We start from the raw sequence: 19,858 nt of genomic DNA on the forward strand, positions 1-19,858 counted from the left end.
AGCTTCTTTTGTGGTAATACTTGCTATGAACTAACTTTTAGGGTTTTTTTTAATCAATTCTACAATCTTTTCAAATTTACCTATCCCTATTGATTTAATCATTTTTTCTTTTGTACTATTCCATTCGTTTATTTGTTGATTTCGTAAATTTAAAAAATTTCCTTTTCATTTGACTTTGCACTTTTTTTATTTTGTTAATATATGTTCTCAAGGATGTTTTTTGCTTGTTTCCTATACTTTAAAAATATCCATTGCACTCATGAAACTTTGGCAATCTGTCTTAAACATCATCCTCATCCTCATTGCAGCTGACATTTATATAGACCCTAATAGGCACTGGAAACTACACTAAATACTTTAAAAATATTGTTCATTTGATTCTTATAGCACCCCTAGAATGGAAGTGCTATTATTATCCCTGGTTTAAAGAAGAAGAAACTGAGGCAAAGAAAGGTTAAGTGACTTGCCCAAAGTCAAACAGCTATTAAGTTTCTGAGGTTAGATTTGAATTCAAGTCTTCCTGAATCTCTCCTCTCTAATGGATGATTTGCCAAGGTGGCTGCCTGAAGAGGAGGAAGGCTACTGGCTCCTTCTCACCTTCACCAGCAAAACCTTGAAGTCTTTGACATACGTAGAATGATCAAGAAATCTGATGAGATACCATGGGACATGAATTCTTTTACCCCCAAACTTTACAAAGTCAACCAAGCTGGCCCAGCCCCACTCCCAACTGCCAGGAAGATTGGCACCATGTGTAACCTGCAAGGCTCTGTGTTCCAGGTCTGCAAAAATAGAGAGTTCTTTTTATCAGAGAAGACAAATAACCCCAGAGTGGAAGCTCCGAAGACACAATAAACTAAGACTAACTCAGTGCCCCAGTGCCAGACCTAGACAGCCCAGGCCCAGAGCATCTCTTCTGCAGTCAGTGAGGTCCTTAAAACATCTAAATTTCAAAGATCTAGGGATGCTGATCCAGGAGGTAGCATGAGCCCAGAGGATCAATTAGGGTCAACTTTCCATCTTTAAAAAGTTAGTGGCAGAACCTAGTCCTAGCACAAAGCCCCATTTGAGAAACTAAGGCTAGAAAGAAGAATAAATCCAAGAAAATGCCACCCAATATTTTAAAAAAATCTGTTCTAACTTCACAAGATTGGCAAAGACCAAAGGAAAAATGTCTTTTCTACCAAAACTGTACAAATGTCTAAAAATATGAAAAAGAACTCCTTGAATCCATGATTTAAAAAAATTTTGATACTAACTTTGGGGAATCTGAATGAAAGCTTCTGAATCTTTTTGAACCAAGGGACAAAGAAGAGACAGGAATAATTCATCATTATTTCCTGGGAATTTGAAAATAAAATTGAATTTTATGAAATCATCTCCTGAAAGAAACCCATAAAAGGCAATGGCAGGAATGTCATGGCCAAAATCCAGAGCTTCTTCGGCAGAGAAAAGAATCCTTGAGAGATCCAGAAAGAAAAAGATCTGACATCTATTAAAAACTAAGAAGATATTATAATATAATATTCCATAAAGTATAATTTATAAGCTTACATACAAGAATAATTCATTCTTTAGCGATGAAAGTAATCCTTTAGAGGAAAAAAAGAATGTCTTTAGGGAGTGGCTAGGTTGCGTAGTGGATAAAGAACCAGCCCTAGAGTCAGGAGTACCTGGGTTCAAATCCAGTCTCAGACACTTAATAATTACCTAGCCTTGTGGCCTTGGGCAAGCCACTTAACCCCGTTTGGCTAGCAAAAACTTAAAAAAAAGTCTTTGAAAGAATAGAGAACTTTGAAGTTTTTCTGATCTAAGGATCAGAGCTAAGAACTTTGAACTATAACAGCTATGTAAAAACAAACAGCTGTAAAAAAATTAAGAATTCTGATCAGTTTAATAAAATACAAACACAAGAGTTCAGAGAAACTTAGGTTAATTTATTTGAGCATTTGGAAGGGGCAATATGCTGATGCAATGCCAACAGTATAATGGGAGGAGAAAAAACAAGTATCTTTTCAAAGTTGTAATATAGTCAAAAGGTTTTGAGGTGTTAAGAAAAACAAGAAATCTGTTGAGATGGATTTGTTTTATTCTGAGAGATTGAAAGGAAGATAAGAGGAGAAAGATATTAGTAAGAAGAAATACAAGGACTGTGATTATTATTTCCCATAATTGGAGTGAGTAAAAGAAACACAGAAGAAGGAACTGGAGGAGTCCACATGGGATAAACCTCATTTATCAGAACAAAGGAGAATTGAAGGCCACTTCTCTCCAAACATACAGAAACAATTTAGTGTAGGAAAATATCAAACTCAACAGAAAAACAAGTAGGGGTGGGGAGTGGTAATAAAAACAAAATGGAGGATAATCGGGGAAGGGAGTACACCAAACTTCTGTTCTAGAAGAAGGAATTAAAGGAAAGAAGAAAAGAATGTGAATGTGAATGAGAGAGTAACTTTGCCTCTTGTTCATTCTTAGTTTGCAAAGAGGACCAATGACTTCACAGAGTCATAGACTTGTATGTGAATTGGATTTACCATATTTCCCCATGTATAAGACACACCTTAATTTTGGGGCCCAAATTTGAAAAAAAAATGTATTCCATAAAGTTATTGAATTCAAGTTTTATTCATTATAAAATTCAAGGACTTTCTGTTCAGAGCTTTCAGGCACTTTTGGTCAAGTCTGGTGCATGGTTGCATGCTTAGTCCATTCCTTTTCATGATCCTGAAGCACCAATGGTGTTCCCCTTTGAAATCAGTCACTTCTTTTTCATCAGCAATTCTTGCCTCCCGCTGAACCATCCTTGTAGACAGAGGAATTCCACTTACCTTGCTCTTCAATGCATCTCTTAAATTCTCTCTTTAGATCAGGCCATTTTGGCTACTTGTCTCTCATGACTTATTCTGCCGGGCATTTTCAATAGAGTTTCTTCTAACATTGTACACCCTAACAGCACCATGGAGGTGATGATCAACCTTAATGGACTTGCTCATTCCATCAGTGTAATAATCAGGGACAATTTTAGGGTATCTGTGAAGGAGAATACCATCTATATCCAGAGAAAGAACTGTGGAGTTTGAACAAAGACCAAAGACTATTTACCTTCAATGTAAAAAAAAAAAAGTTATTTTATGTACTACATAATTTTGCTATCTCTAATATTTTATTTTTTATTAAGGATATGATTTTTCTCTCAACACATTCAATTTTGATCAATGTATAGCATGGAAAAATATAAAGATTATTAGAATTGGGAGGCCTGTCTGGGACCATAGGGCCAGGTAGATGCTGGGCCTAAGGGGTGGTAGGGGGGGCTCAGGGCCTCTTGGTCCTAGGGCCAAGGATCTGTCTGCTACACCACTCAGCTACCCTACAGCAGAGTCAGAGTGAAAGGAGAGAGAAAATGGAGAAATATGAAAGGAGGGAGTTGCGATCAGCAATAGCAATGGTGGAAAAATATGGAAGTAACTTTTGTGATGGACTTATCATAAAGAATATGATCCACCTGCGACAGAGTTGGCGGTGTTGGAACAAAGACTCAAGCACATTTTTTATTATTATTATTATTTGGGGAGGGGTGCAGGGCAAATGGGGCTGGGTGGCCTGCCTGGGGCCGAATAGCAGGGTGATCCTTGGGTGTCTGAGGCTAGATTTGGCCCTGGGTGCTCCTGGCTCAAGGGCCAATGTTCTCTCTGCCACCCAGCCACCCTTACTATTATTACTATTTTATTTTATTTTGGGTCTTTTTTTTTCTTTTTTTGTTTTTTGCAGGGCAGTGGGGTTGGGGTGGCTTGCATGTCACACGGCTGGGTGAGTGTTAGGTATACAGGCCGGATATGGGCTCTGGTGCTCATGGCTCCAGGGCTGGTGCTCCGTCCATTGCACCACCTGGTCATATCTACAATTATTACTGTTATTTTTTTTATTTTAATTTTTTTCTCTCCTCTTTACTTTATCACTCAAGCAAGTTTATATTTTTGGGGGGAGGGGTATTTTGTTTACTCTTAAACAAGAATATTTTATTAATGTATAAAAACATTATTTGTATAAAATGAGAATAAATAAATATTAAATTAAGAAAAAAGATTATTAGATTGCCTTCTGTGGGAGAGTGGGGGAGGGAAGAGAGGGTGGGGGGGAAATTGTAAAATTCAAAACTGTATAAAAAAGTGATAGGTAGAAATTACTATTGTATATAATTGGAAAACAAATAAAAATTTTTTTTAGAGTTTCTTCTTCCCATAGGCAATTTTGGATTGTTTGCCTCAATTGGAGGACCAAACTGAAGTTCAATAGCATGATTTCTATTCACTTTTGCAAACTGGATCACTTTGAACTTTAATTCAGCACTGTGGAACTCTTTTCTGAGCCATTTCTGGGCAGAATATGGCAAAAACATAACCTAATATACCAGTAAAAATTCAAAACAATGAGCACAAAGACAAGTTCGAAAATGCAAGTAAAAAAAAATCTACAACCACTGCATAAGATATTCCCAGGTTTTAGACCCCAAATTTTTTTAAAAGGGTGTGCCTTATAGATTGGGAAATATGGTGAGACAGAGTTGTACAAAGTCATCAACCTACTTCTCTTTTCCAGAGTCATTAGATGTCCAGTGGAAGGACAAAAGTCAAGAGGAGTATTGATAACCTAGGATGCAGCAGATGAACTTGGGGTCCTGTAAACCTGACCAAGTTCCAAGCTCTCCACAATATGGTCATCAGCATCCTTCATGACCATTGGAACAAATTGCTCTCATCTGTCCATTCCACTGGAAAGTGTTCCCATGCTTGGGGTAAACATTCCCCTAACTCACTGACAGGTCTGAGTCATATTGATTACCCTCAAAATGACTTAGCTCATTGGCCAAAATGATTTTCCAAGATGTGGCTGCTGCACATGCTACAGTTTTTTTGGAACCACAGGTGAGAGTTGGATAAGAGATGAACACCAAAGGTAGATGAATAGCCCTGAAGAAGGCTAGGTAAACCTTCATCTTAGAGGAGCTAGTTCTCTCTGTATACTCTATGATTGCTTCTTCAACATTTGGGAAGTCATTGTACAAGTTGTGGTGTATATGAACATGATAAAATATTATTGTATCATAAGATGATGAAAGAGATAATCTTAGAGAATCCTGGAGAATATGAACTAATACAGAATGAAGTGAGCAGAAGCAGGAGAATAATTTATAGAACAGAAAGTTGTAAGAAAAACAAACTTGGAAACATTTAAGAAATCTGATAAAAGATATGGTCATACATGTTTTCAGAGGACCTGTGATATGTTATCTATCTTTGGACAAAAGATGCAGAGACAATGGGGGGGGGCATTCCCCTATATGAATTTGTTTTGTTTCATTATGCTACCTTTTTTTTAGGTTTTTTTGCATATTAAACTTCAATCCAGCTTTTACACTCCTTTTTTTTTTTAAGGTTTTTGCAAAGCAAATGGGGTTAAGTGGCTTGCCCAAGGCCACACAGCTAGGTAATTATTAAGTGTCTGAGGCTGAATTTGAACTCAGGTACTCCTGACTCCAGGGCCAGTGCTCTATCCACTTCACTATCTAGCCGCCCCTCCTTATGCTAGTTTTTACAAATGTTTTTCCCCTTTCTTTTCCTCAATGAATGGGAGAGGGGGATGAAGGCTTAATAATACCAACACCCTTCCCCTCAAAAAAATGTACAGAAAAGGACAAAAATTCAGTAGTGCAGATATGTAGGACAGTTTTGGAACTAATATATAGAATGTTACATTTAAAAAACAACTGTGAAACAGATTCACAGTTTCACATACAATTTTATTTTTCTGATCTGCTGTGCATATGGAAATACTTTTTGGTATTTAAGTTCAAATCTTTATGGTAAAATATTTCTTTCTCTCCCTTCTTTCTGTCTCCATGCTTTCTATATTGCCTGATTTAAGTTACATTTGAATAATGAACAAATATTGGGGATGTAATGTTTGTTCTTCTGTAGCTTTAGTTATTGTCCCACTCTGTGACCCCATTTGGGGTTTTCTTGGCAAAGATACTAGAGTGATTTGCCATTTCCTACTCCAGTTTCTCCAGTTTTATAGATAAGGAAACCGAGGGAAACAGTGTTAAATAACTTGCTTAGGGTCAGGGGGCCTCTGTCTGAAGCTAAATTTGAACTCAGGACTTCCTGACTCCAGGCCACCTAGTTGCCCATGTAATGGGTAACCATGTTTTTATTTATTTATTTATTTTGTATTTTTCAAGGCAATGGGGTTAAGTGGCTTGCCCAAGGCCACACGGCTAGGTAATTATTAAGTGTCTGAGGTCAGATTTGAACCCAGGTACTCCTGACTCCAAGGCCGGTGCTCTATCCACTGTACCACCCAGCTGCCCCTAACCAAGTTTATTTTAAAGCAGAAAGAAAACAAAGCAAAAACAACTTGAAAAAGCTTACGCTCAATAAAAGGACATTTAGAGAATAGAAATATAAACTCTCCCAAGGGGGGAAATTTGGGAGAAGTGAAAGAAATCACCAGGTTTGATCTGAGGTATGCTCAACATCTATTCTGTGCCTTTTGATCACTTCTGTTCTGCCTCCCACTTTACTTCTTGTTGGGACTATTCTCCAGGACACCACCTGTTCTGTCATTTCTCTTTGACTTTTTATATTGTCTCTGTTTTCATTGCTGGTGGAAGTGGCAACAGCTTCTCTTGTGCCTTGTTCAGGAATGTATGATCTCACTTGTATCCAATTGCCAATCACCATGGTGGCCACCTAACCTGATTATCTAGAGCTCCTAGACAGATGCTTCTTATCTTAATGGTTCTGGTACAGTGAGTAGTATCCCACTCTGAAACTGCAATGGGAGACAGGACCTTAGTCTAGTTGCCATGTCCAAGATTGAAGTAGTGAATGGATACTGACCTGAGCAAAAGTCCTGGTCCAAGAACTGAGACTATGGAAATAAACAGATACATAATTGAGATTTTGTAAGAGGTAGAATCAACAAACCCTCTCATTGCATAGGAAAAGTGAGAACAAAGAGGAAAAATTGAAAAATAACTCAAAGATTATAAATGAGACTATGGGAATAGAGAAATGGAGATAGATGCTTGAGATTTTATAAGAGGTAGATTCAGCAAAGCTTGGTCATTGGATGAGGAACCATGAAAACAAAAGCAAAAAATAGCCCAAAGATTACAAATGTAGGAGGCAGCATGAATGGTAGAATCAGATAAAAGAAAGATTGGATTGTTTTATAGGGAAACTAATAACTGACCCTAATGCATTACTGCTCAATTTTTATTTTTCCATTATAAATAAACCCTTAAAATTTATTTTTCCTGGGGGTGGCTAGGTGACGCAATGGATAGAGCACCAGCCCTGGAGTCAGGAGGACCTAAGTTCAAATTGGACCTCAGACACTTAATAATTACATAGCTATGTAGCCTTGGGCAAGCCACTTAACCCTATTGCCTTGCAAAAAAAAACAACTAAAAAATTATTTTTACTTTGGAGAGGATTAAGTTAGAGAGTAGAAAGCAAAGAGGGAACAGATACCAGAATCATGCATTGTACTTAATTATTCTAAAAGAGTCAGTAACTATAATGCCCTATGACCTAGAAAGGGAAATGTTCATATTTTGTGTGTGTGTGTGTGTGTGTGTGTGTATATATATATACTTTGTGGGCAACATGCACATTAAATATATATGTGTGTGTGTATATATATACATACACAAATATTTTAAGAAGCAACATTTTCTTTTAAAATAGTAAAAAAAAAACAAACCCTGGATATAAAGTGAAGAATGACTGAACAAACTGTGGTATATGAACTTCATGGACTATATTAAGTCATAAAGAATAGATATGAAGATTTTAGACACATCCAAGAAGGTTGGGAAGAGGAAGAGGGAGGAATGGGAGGTGTGAGGAGAAATGAAACAGCTTGGAAAGTCATGTTGCTGAGTGGAATAGTAAAGATATTGGATGTAAAATGATTACCTTGCCAGAGTGAGGACCCATTTGAGATTTGGTAATATAAATTTAGCAGACCTATGATTTTCTCCAGATTCATTCAGTGGCACATGAATAAGATTTTGATAAATTCTTTTTTTATTTTAGGTTTTTTCAAGGCAAATGGGGTTAAGTGGCTTGCCCAAGGCCACACAGCTAGGTAATTATTAAGTGTCTGAGACCAGATTTGAACTCGGGGACTCCTGACTCCAGGGCCAGTGCTTTATCCACTGCGCCACCTAGCCACCCCCAAGATTTTGGGAATAATTAAAGGTGGGGTTTGGCAGGGCAAAAAGGGACAAAAGACTTGTGCAAGAAGAGTATGACATCTCAGAGAAGCCTGGAGAGACTTTCATGAACTGATGCTGAGCAAGATGAACAGAACCAGAACACTGTACACTGTAACAGCAATATGGGGGCTATGATTAACCTTAATGGACTTGCTCATTCCATCAGTGCATCAACTAGGGACAATTTTAGGGTATCTGTGATAGAGGATACCATCTGTATCCAGAAAAAGAACTGTGGAGTTTAAACAAAGACCAAGGGCTATTATCTTTAATTCAGAAAAAAAACTGATATCTTATTTTCTGATCTTGCTAACTCTTATAATTTATGTTTCCTCCTTAAGGATATGATTTCTCTCATCACACTCAATTTGGATCAATGTACAACATGAAAACAATGTAAAGATTATCAGTTTGCCTTCTCTGGGAGAGAGTGGGGAGGGAAGGAGGTGAGGGGAAAATTGTAAAATTCAAAACATTACAAATAAATGATAGTAGATCATATATATATATATATATATATATATATATATATATATATATATACTATTGTATATACTTGGAAAACAAATAAAATATTTCTATAAAAAAGAAAATAAGAGTATGTTATCAAATTTAACTGGGTTAATATGGGGAAGGGAAGAAAGTACATGGTCAGTTGCCTGGGGAAAAAACTGAAGGGTATTTGAAACAATATCATATGTTTATTGAAGGCTCCTAATATAAGGGCAGGAATTAGGAAGGAAAGATTGAGTCTAGCATTAAACTCATTGAGAAAGGACTGAGAGAGTCCTAGAAATCTATAGGTAAAAGATACCAGAATCTTGATTGAATGATAAATATGAGCCTCAAAGGACAGGTTACTGAATGATAGAACAGATGAGAAATTAATGCTTAGGAAAATCACACAGGTAGTGGATTGTTTTTTATTATGTAATTTATTTAGAAAACTGTCTGTCCTTTTATAAAGTTATATTTGCCCCTTATAGATTTTTTTTTTTAGTTTTTTGCAAGGCAATGGGGTTAAGTGGCTTGGCCAAGGCCACACAGCTAGGTAATTATTAAGTGTCTGAGGCTGGATTTGAACTCAGGTACTCCTGACTCCAAGGCCAGTGCTCCATCCACTGTGCCACCTAGCTGCCCCCCTTATAGATTTTTGATGTCAGATTTTCATCTCAAATATCTCATTGATAGGTGATCTTATTAACTGAAATGACAGTTTTAGTCCAAATCATTTCAACAAAAACTGAATTTCTCTAATGAATCTATTTAAAAATTATACATTATAATCTTCTTTCACAACACACTAATAGAAATATATATATATATATATATATATATATATATATATATATATATATATATATATATATATAAGGTTTTTGCAAGGCAATGGGGTTAAATGGCTTGCCCAAGGCCACACAGCTAAGTAATCATTAAGTGTCTGAAGTTGGATTTGAGTTCAGGTACTCCTGACTCCAGGGTTGGTGCTCTATACCACCTAGCCACCCCATGGAAATGTGTTTTTTACATGACTTACTCATGTATAACCTATATCAAATTGTTTGCCTCCTCAATGGAGGGGACAAAAGAGAATTTGGAACTCAAAAATTTAAAAAAACAAATGTTAAAAATTGTTTTTACATGTAATGGGGGAAATAAAATATTTTTTTTCACAGAGTAAAAATAATATATCATAACTCCAAATTGATGTCTTATTTAGGAACTGGAAGTTCCTTGAGTTCCCTGAGTAGCTAAGTGATAAAGTAGGTAAAATTACTGGGCCTGGTTGTTTGGAAGAACTAAATTCAAAATCCAGCCTCAGACACCTATTGTCTGTATGATTCCTTGGAGTCCTTTAACTTCTGTTTGTTTCCGGGTTTTTTCTCTTCCGTAAAAAAGGAATAAGGAGATAAATATATATATATATATATATATGTATATCTATATCAGACAATGTTGTTTTGTGAATTGAATGAGATGATACTTATAAACCTTAAAGTAATATATAAAAATTCTAGGTCTTATTATTTAATTCAGGAAAGAAGTTTGAATTAAAGGGTTTTCTTCTCCTTGCCTATGCCACCCTCCCCAGCCTATTTGAGTACTCTGAAAACTCAACGCCTAAATTGATATTTTTATTTTTCAATGCTTCACTCTTCTGCCAAAGAAAACCTTTAATAATTCTCTAGTATCTTACTTCTTGTTTCAAATATGGTATTTAAGATCTTTTTTCCTCTTTCCACTCCCCCAACCTACTTTTATTCCTTGTACTTTATGTCCTCTATGTCTCATTAGGTAATTTGTCAAAAGATCCTGAGGCCTTGGAAAACACCACACACACACACACACACACACACACACACACACACACACACACACACACACACACACACACACTCTCACAGAGCCTATCTTTCTATCTTTCTTTGCTTAGGCTGTTTCTAATCCTGTGATGCCTGCTTTTTTTCTCTCTTCCTTGGAAATCCATAAAAGCTCAGTTAAATTCCATCTTCTCTTCCAAGAATCAATCCACAAATTAATAAGCATTTATAATACTACTATCAAATTGATTTTTCAAAAATCTAACCAAGTAACCCTCTTGGCTCAAGGAACTCCAATGGCTCCCTATTATCTTCAGGGGAAATAGTGGTTTTTCTGTATGTCATTTAAAGTTCTCCCAAAGTTGATCCCTCCCTCCCTTTTCAGTTTTCTTATACTTAATTCCCCTCTAGGCTCTATATGATTCATTGATAAGCCAGGCACTTGTTTCCTCTCCCTTGTTCTTGGGATGTTTGACCTCCTCATATTCTCTTTAGTTTCTTTGGTTTTCTTCAAATCTCAGCTAAATCTTGCTGTCAACAAGTTTTTCCTGGTCCACCCAGATGCTAATGCATTTCCTTCTGAATTACCTTCCTACTGCTCCCTATATACTCACCTGGTTGTTTTCACTATGTCTCCCCTATTACAGGGTAAGATCTTTAACAATAAGGAGTATTTTTGCTTTTCCTTATAGGTCAGTGCTTTAGCATAGTGCCTGATATATGGAAAATCATTTAAGAAATGTTTGTTGTATGCCTCATAACCATCTTATTATACTGTGTGCACAGGACTACTAGTTATAGCCTGAGAGAATATAGCATTACATATATTTATATTGCATAAATATATTCTATGAATATGTTATATGCCTAAATATATCATATGTCATATGTATAATACATATAAAGAGAAATACATGTATAACTATGAGATAAAAGATAAAAATAAAAATGTAAGTGTGTTGTATTTGTAAATACTCTCCCACCAGGCTGTAAACATCTATAGTAAAAAGACCTAGTCTTAAAATCTCAATAGATATTCACTGAATTGAAATTTTCCTCCTGTGAAATGTGGAATATAAACGTGGTCCATTATCTCCCTTTGCCTATGGTTTCTGAAGATCAGCTGAAACTGGCTAAGATAAAGTTGGGTTATTGTGAGTCCTAAGCTCTGCTATCAAATTTAGGACTTGAGGCAGTTGATCTCAAAGGACTTTTGAGGTCTTGGAAGATCCTCCAAGACTAAAGTAGCAAATTGATCCCACAAATCTCTAACCAACCCAATTTACTTTTTACTTCAGTTTACTGAAAAATAAATATATACTGTGTGAGTTGAGAGTTGGAAATATCTACACAGAAAAAATGAAGGTCTGTATCTGAGATGGGTTGGATCCTAATAGAGGGGAATAATTTTAAAACCATTGTCAGGTAAGGAAAAGTGATTGATCTATGGGGTCTCTTAGATATCACAATTCTATGACTGACTTGATTAACAAACTGACTTTGGACATAGCTAGCTCTGTATTCCAATTCTACCTCTAGTACTTGCTATCTGTGCAAAAAAGGGTATAATTAATGCCTTTTCTACATTCCTCAAAGGATTGGTGTGTATAGCAGATTGCAAATGTTAAAGTAAATTGCAATTGTAATTTTGTCAATCAACAAATATTTATCAAGTATTTTCCATGTGCCAGATACTAGGATAGGTGCAGGGAATTGCAAAGAAAAGACAATAAACTGTTCTTGTCCTCAAGGTGCTTATAGTTTATAATGTAAGCAGAGATAACAAGTAGATAAATAAGCAAATAAATATAACATTTTACAGAGTACAAGAAAAGTAATCTTAGAGACAGAGTCTCCAGCACAAAGTAGGCTTTTGAACTGAACCTCAGAAGGATCCTAAGGGGCAAAAGTATGGAGGGTGTGTCTTCTAAGCAAGAAGAACCAATCTGTACAAAGGCAAGGAGAAATGGAAGATGAAATTCTGTGTTAAAACTAGAACACAGAATGCATGGAGAGGAATAAATCTTAAGGTTTGCAATGCATTTTGCATATGTTATCTCATTTGATCTTCTCAAAAACCTTGTGAACTGTTATCCTCATCTTACAGCTAAGGAAACTAAGGAAGATAGAAGTATGTGACAGTTAATTAGCATCTAAGACAGATTTTGAACTCAAGTTTTAGACTTCTGGGCTGAAAAGGAGATGGATTAGAGTGGGGAGCCAGGAAGACTAATTAGGATGAATAGCTAGAAAAGACTATCTTCTGCTTTTCTTTTCTTTTTTATTATGTTTTTTCCAAAGAAACAATTCTTTCTCAGATGCCACTTGAACATACATCTTTCTGTTTCTTGACAAGGGGAAACATACTACTCTTGAGAAACCGTCCTGTGAAAATTATACCCAAGGAGAGTATTATATTCAAATAACTGCTACAGAGCCATGGATTGGAAAAGGGCTTTGGGATGAAACTTGCACTTAGAGAAGGGGATAACTAAGAAACTGGTTGTCTTCTTGCCAGGTCAGTGAGAAGTCATCAAAGGTCAAAGAGCTCCTGCTCTCAGGTTTCTGTCTTAAATTCCAAAAGACATGGGGCTGGTCCACCACTAGGAAAGACTAGGGAGAAATTGGCCCATATCTGAAAGCACTGTATCAGCGTTACTTTATACTTATGCAGTGTCCCAACAGAAACAGGTTCTTGAAATTCTGAGAAGGCACCTTGGGAACATAAAACTGTTGCCAGAAAAACAAAACTAAAGAAAAATCTAACTGAAGAAGTCAAACTACAGATTTAAAACTTAGAGATCAATATGTCTGCCACTGATATCTCTTGAATCATTTTACTGACAAGGAAAGAGGAATAAAGAGAGGTGAAGTGACTTCTTCAGATTTACAGAACAAGTGTCTTTCATCACTTCTCCCTTCCTCTAGTCTAATACCCTTTTTACTATACTATACTATACTATACTATACTATACTATACTATACTATACTATACTATACTATACTGTCTCTAGTTCAAAATCTTTTAAGAAGAAACCTTGATCTAGAAAGATACAGGAGATTAGAAGAGACCCTGACATGTCAATCTGAAAATAGCTTGAAAATACTACTTTATTTCACATAATTTAAATGGGTTTTTACGTGCTTGTATAGAATAATGCCATGATTACATAATTGCAAATACAATTAAATGAGAAACAAATGCATTTCAGAAAATATTCATATCCTCTAATGGAGGTTTCTAGACATGGATTTTGTATGTCATCCGGGATTCTGAAATGAAAATTGGAGGGAAAAAATCATTATGTTATAATTTCATTTATTTTGACCAGTTATAGTTAGAAATAGGGAAATCAAGTGTGTGATAAAAAGCACGGTGAGTTAAAAAACATATTTTAATATGAATAAAGTCTAATTTTTGCCAACCAATACAAAAAATCTATGTTTAAAAAATCCTGTTTACCTACAAGAAAGTTTTGTATCCCCTACATGTGAAAACAAGTCTGGAAATAGGCAAGATCCCAGAAGAACCCAGATCTAGTACCTTTGGGATTTTAGGAGGAACTGGGGGGAGGGGTGGTAGTGGTGGAAAATAATTGTCATCTTAATTCCTAGCATTTTTGTTTCTGAGGATAGACGACACTTTTCATCTTAACTTCCCATCTTTTTTGTTTCTGCAGCTCCGTTGAGCTTAACCTAACAGTCTACAGTTAGAAGAGAGAGGAGTCCAAGTTGGATTGATTGCAAGGGCTGGTTAAAAGAGCGCACAGTCCCTGGGGTGGCCATTCCCATCCATAGCCCAACTCCCAGCAGACACAAGTTAATAGTCCCCTGCCCTTCCCTTATGCATCCTTCTCTCTGTCGGGCTCCTGAGGGCTTCCTCTAGCCGGCAGCTGCTCTGGGACACAGCAAAGATGGGGGGGTGGGCATTTGGAGAAAGTGCTAGAAGAGATACATAGAAAAGCGTCCCAGTCCCTTACTTGATTTTAGGGATATAATTTTCAGCTATGAGATCTGGAACAAAGGCCCTTCCAGAGATCCTTGGGATCTATCATTTTGTTTAATGTCGACATTGACAAAACCATGATTGAAGCTGAATGAAGAGTTCGATGGGAGGGGGGGAGAGAGAACGAGAGTTAGGGATTGGTAGTTTCCTATCATATTGAACAAGGTGGGACCAGGAGAGAAGAACCGAGGAAAGACGGGTAGCAAGAGCCCCTTCTGGAAAGGGAGCTCCCCCAATTTTCTTTTATATCTAGACTGACTCTCTTTAACTCAAGATTGCTGACATCTTCTTTGAGCTGCATGGAAAGGATAGAGTCACACTAGTTTCTTTTCCTCAGTTTTGCAGATACATCTAAAAGTGGTTTTTTAAAAAAAAAAACCACTCTAAGCCAGGAACGTGCATTACCTTGTTCAGAGACCCTGAAGATTGTGAGTCTCTGAAAATTCTGCTGAGGATTTGATATGTATCAAAGAGATAGAATCTTCGAGCCCCAGGATGGAGCTATCTTCTCCACCTCCTTTACCCTAGCCCTAGGAGTCGGGACAGTTCACAGTTGAATTATTCCCTAACCCTGAGCCCTTCGAGGTATTTAAGTGGGTGCTGAATGATAATACAGCTTTTGATTGTCACATCCTCCGTCTCAGAGGAAACTCTCCACCCCCACCCCCACCACCTCTGGAGTTTGTGTTCTTTTCTGCCAGTCACACTTTCAAAAGGACTTTGATAAACCAGACCAAATTCAGAAAAGGAAGAGTAGGATGTTGAGAGTGAGACTTAAGTGGAGTAGTGGAAGGAACGGGAGCTTTGACCTTGAGGAAAAAAACAATATTGGGGAAAGACGTAATTTTTCAAAGTGAAGCCCGGAGGACCAGTGGATGGATGGATGAGAGTTGCAAGGAAGACAATTTCAATTCACTGGAAGAAAAGATTTTTTCATTAAAGTTGTACAAAAATGCAATGAAGAGTCTCAGGAAGCAGTGACTTCTCCTTCACTAGGGGCAACCACTTATTTGTCAGAAGAGGTTGAGACTTGCAGGGGTCCTTAACTTTGAGATATTTTAATAACTGTAGCTCAATATAATTGGTTTCCTTTGCAATCCGATGTATATATATATTTTGCACTTAAATTTTGCACTTAAATTGCATAAAATTCTCTCTTACTGGGATAAATCTATGGGCCAGATTGCCCAGGGGGTAGATGGCAATGAAGAGGTTAAGAACTTATTGTTTCGGAGGGTTTTCCTGCTTTGGGTATGGGTTGGACTAGATGGTATTGTTAGGTTCCTTCTATCTATGATTCTTAGATTAGATTCCATGATACAATAAACCCTAGGCTGGGGATATCATGGTTAGTCCTGAAATCCTGTGGGTATGTTTCCGAATGGAGATAGGTCATTCCCCCCCTCCCCCCCGTGAATGTTCAGCCTCTTAGCCACAGCTATGCTAGAGCCAGGTAATGAGTGGTGCCCAGGCAGTCCTCAGAAGGGCTGCCCCTGGACACGGTATAGATACACAACGGGACGGTGAGTTGGATCCAGGAGTCTCAAGCAAAGGGTTTTTATCTTTAGTGAGACTCTGGAAGAGAAAGCCTTGCCCTAGAAGTCAGAAGACCTGGATTCAGATCCTTCCTTAGACACCAGCTGGAAGACTGCCTAAGTCACTTAACAGCTCAGAGACGGCGTTTTCTAGTTTGTAATATAGGGATAATAGTGTCCTCTCCTCCCGGGCTAGGAGGCTTAAATAGGTTAATTGCTATATAAATGTGAGCTATTCTTATTCATTTCTTCTTTTCTAAGGAATCTTTTTCAGTGACCAAAGCCTCCATTATTATTCCCGTAGCTTTTTCTGAATTAAAGCTCTGTGAATCGCCCATCGATCACCACTAATTAGTTATAGAATGAAAATAAATGAAAATAAGCCAGACTTTTGACTGCTTTTTTAACCTCCCTTTCCCCCTCCTTACTCCCTTTCTCTTCTCACTTCCCTTTCTTTCCCTTACTTCTCTTTCTTTCCCTATTTTCCTCTTTTTTCTTCCCTTATCATTTCCTCTAATAGCTTCATTTTTCCTTTCTCTCTTCTCTTTTCTCTCCCTTTCCCTTCTCCTTTCTCCTCTTTCCTGCTCACCTTTTTTCCTCCCCTCCCCTTCCCACCTTTTTCTCTCCCCCTTCCCTTCCCTGCCTCCCTCCTTTTTCTCCCTCCCTCCTACCTTCCTCTTCCCCTTCCCCCTTCGCTTCTATTAGTTTTTCTTCGATGGTTCTCTGGCCTCCGACAATCTGCCTTTCCATTCGGATTGGTCACTTCAGCCTCTGGCTCCCAGTCTCTACATTTATTTTTTAGGGTTTAGAGCTAAAACTAGGCTTCAGAAAGGGATTCTGCTATTGAATAAGACACCACAGATTGCTGGATGTGTTCAATTTCGTTGGATGCTGAAGGTTTGCGGGTTTTCTTTTGTGGGGGCTTTTCCCTTGGGCAAATGATGTCAAAGCCCGGTTTCTCCGCGAGTTTGTCCCAGCTGGAGGAAAAGGAAAGGGAGTAGCAGGTCCTAAACGAAAAACTATCTAGATTATGGGGAAGCAGACAATCGAGATAGGGAAAAAAACACCCCTTATTCATTAAAAGATAACACCTTTTTAGCGGAATTAAAAAGACTGTCCTTATGTATCCTAATGGACTGAGGGATCCCCGAGATTGCTGGGCCTGCCAGCCTGAGCTATTATAAGTTGTTTTTCCAGCGTGGACCACGAGGTTTTGGGGTTTATGAGCTCAAGAGGGCTGAGTGGATTTATTTATTTCTATACATTTTTAGTGAGGGGGGAAAACGAGACAGAGAGACAATCAAACATAATTTCCCAAAACTAACATTTGGTTAGCCCTGATTTCTGTTAAACTGAGAATATGGTATAGTCTATAAGCATGATCTGTTCTTTCCTTGATATTAGTAAATGTCCACTTCCATCTCTTTATTATCATTCTTCTTAGAGATATCTTATGAGACAAATAGAAAGTACATGCATATACCAGTGAGCTGTCTGGTAAAACAGGCTCTGGGACTTGATCGTACTGGCCTTGGGTCTGCAGGTAGTTGGTAGCAATATAGCAATAATATGTTAAGTGAGCTGTTCCCCAGTGGCTCAGAAGATGAGTAGAGCTCTGGCCAATAGCTACTGCTGGGGGTGGGGAGGAAATAGGTCTCTGGACTTGCGTGGATAACAGTCCAATTCCCCACCCCCACCCCTTCAATTTCTTTCCCTCTCCCCATTTCACCACCCCATTCCCAACTCTGCCGGCTTTTTCACACCATCTGCTTTAGTTTGTCCTCCAAACTGGACCTGCCAAAGTTAAGCAAACAGCGGGTGACTGGCATTAGCAAAAGTGGTTTCTCCAGGCGACGATAACCCTCTCCAAGAGGCCCTCTGGCCCTCGGAATCATCTAGAGAATATCGAGAATTGATGCTTCAGACTGAAGTCCGCAAGTTCCTTAGTGAGTAGCAGAAGAGGGTTAACTCAGGACAGGCCTTGGACCAAGGAAGGGCCAGGGCCCAGGAACGATGAGGCAGTATCTTCTACTAAAGATACTATTTTGTGGGCGTGTGGCTTAAATGTGTGCTCTTCTTTGAAGGCTAGGTTGAGTCTCGGGAAATTTGGTCCTTGCAACTCAGGAAGAAACAGGCTACTTACTTCCCAAAAGAGAGAGGTGATTGAAACAATTTTTTTGGGGGGGGAGAACATGACCAATTCAAGAATTTGTTTTGCTTGACTGAACATATTTGTTAACAGCGTTGTTTTTTTTTAATTTCCCAAAGAGGAGGAGAGGTGGGAGGGAGAGAGAAAAGGGATTTTTTTTATGGGGGGGCGAAGTGGTTTTTACTATTGTGTTTGTTGAGCGTGTGTGCGTGTGTGCGTGTTTGTGTGTTTGTGTGTGTGTGTGTGTGTGTGTGTGTGTGTGTGTGTACGGCGCAATTTATTAAATGCTCATGGTAGCTTGCCCATGTCAAGAACTTACAATGTCCAGTTGCAGTATTTGCTGAGATTTTATGAAAGGTTTTCAAGGTTTCTCAAGTGGCCAAGTTTGTTCTTTGCTGCAAGTGTAAGCTTTAAATAAGAGGTAACGGACTTTAGATTCAGGAAGAGTATGGTGGTAGCTGGAAAAGGACTAATCTATGAGTCTTTGATGAAGACCAGGAGAAGGAAACAGCGGGCTAATTTGTTGTCGACCTCTTCCCCTGACCTCATGTTCTGTAACTCCAGAGTCACGACCCTGCTTGGTTTCTTTTATTGGGTCCATTGATCCTGCCCATTAGATCAGATCCACTGCATTCAAAGGGTCTTTGTGCCTCTCAGTCTTCCGTAACTTGGTGATCTTTAAAAAAGCATCCTTTTAGAGCAAGGTGACAGGATTATGTGGAGTTGAAGGCAAGGAAGTAGGCAGATTGGGGCCGTAGAAAAGGGACAAGCTGCTTCCTCATCTCCTTTGGCCCTGCTGGTTCTTCAGATTGGTCCCATCTTTCCCCTCCCATTCACTTGACCCTTTCCGTGGTTATTACCTAGCCTGGGTTCTGAACCGGTTGCGACCCTATACACACTTTGCCTCTGTTGGAGGGGGTTCCCTGGGCCCTTCTGGAATGGAACTGTATTTGGAGATAAAGGAAGGGGGAGAGAAGACGCATTTTGCTCACCACACTTTTACAAATTATCTCATTTAATGCTAGAAAAGGTCAGAGCTCTTCGAATAAAGTCTCTAGAGGTGTACGGGGGAGGGGGGTGGAAATGCGGTTAGAGATAATTCCCAGTTAGTTTTTTTCTTTTAAATTTATCCAATTAACTATTTCTGCTCCACTCTACCTCACTCCCGTTTCCTACCCAGAGTCATTGGGGCCTGGAATCCTGCTGTGGGCACTTTAACAGGTGTCAGTGGGACTGAGACTTTGAAATTACCCTTCAGATCTTTTCGGATAAAGTGGGACACTGACTTTGGGAGTATTTTTCCCTTCCGGGTCGTCTGCCCACTTTTGGATCTTCCATTTCTTTTCAATCTCGGATCCTAAACAGCTTCCTTTGTTCTGGAATCTTCCGCCTATAATCTGCTACTGACCTCGGGGCTTCAGGTGCCCCGGGTCCCGTTAGCCCTATCCCCAGGAGCCTAGCCCAGGAGTTCAAAGCTTCCCCGCCCCCAGCTCACAGGTTCTGCCCGCGGACTGACCTTTGTGCAGGTTTCTGAAGAGTGCGTGGGGAGAGAAGTGT

This window comes from Macrotis lagotis, chromosome X (assembly GCF_037893015.1).
Source record: "Macrotis lagotis isolate mMagLag1 chromosome X, bilby.v1.9.chrom.fasta, whole genome shotgun sequence".
Lineage (NCBI taxonomy): Eukaryota > Metazoa > Chordata > Mammalia > Peramelemorphia > Peramelidae > Macrotis > Macrotis lagotis.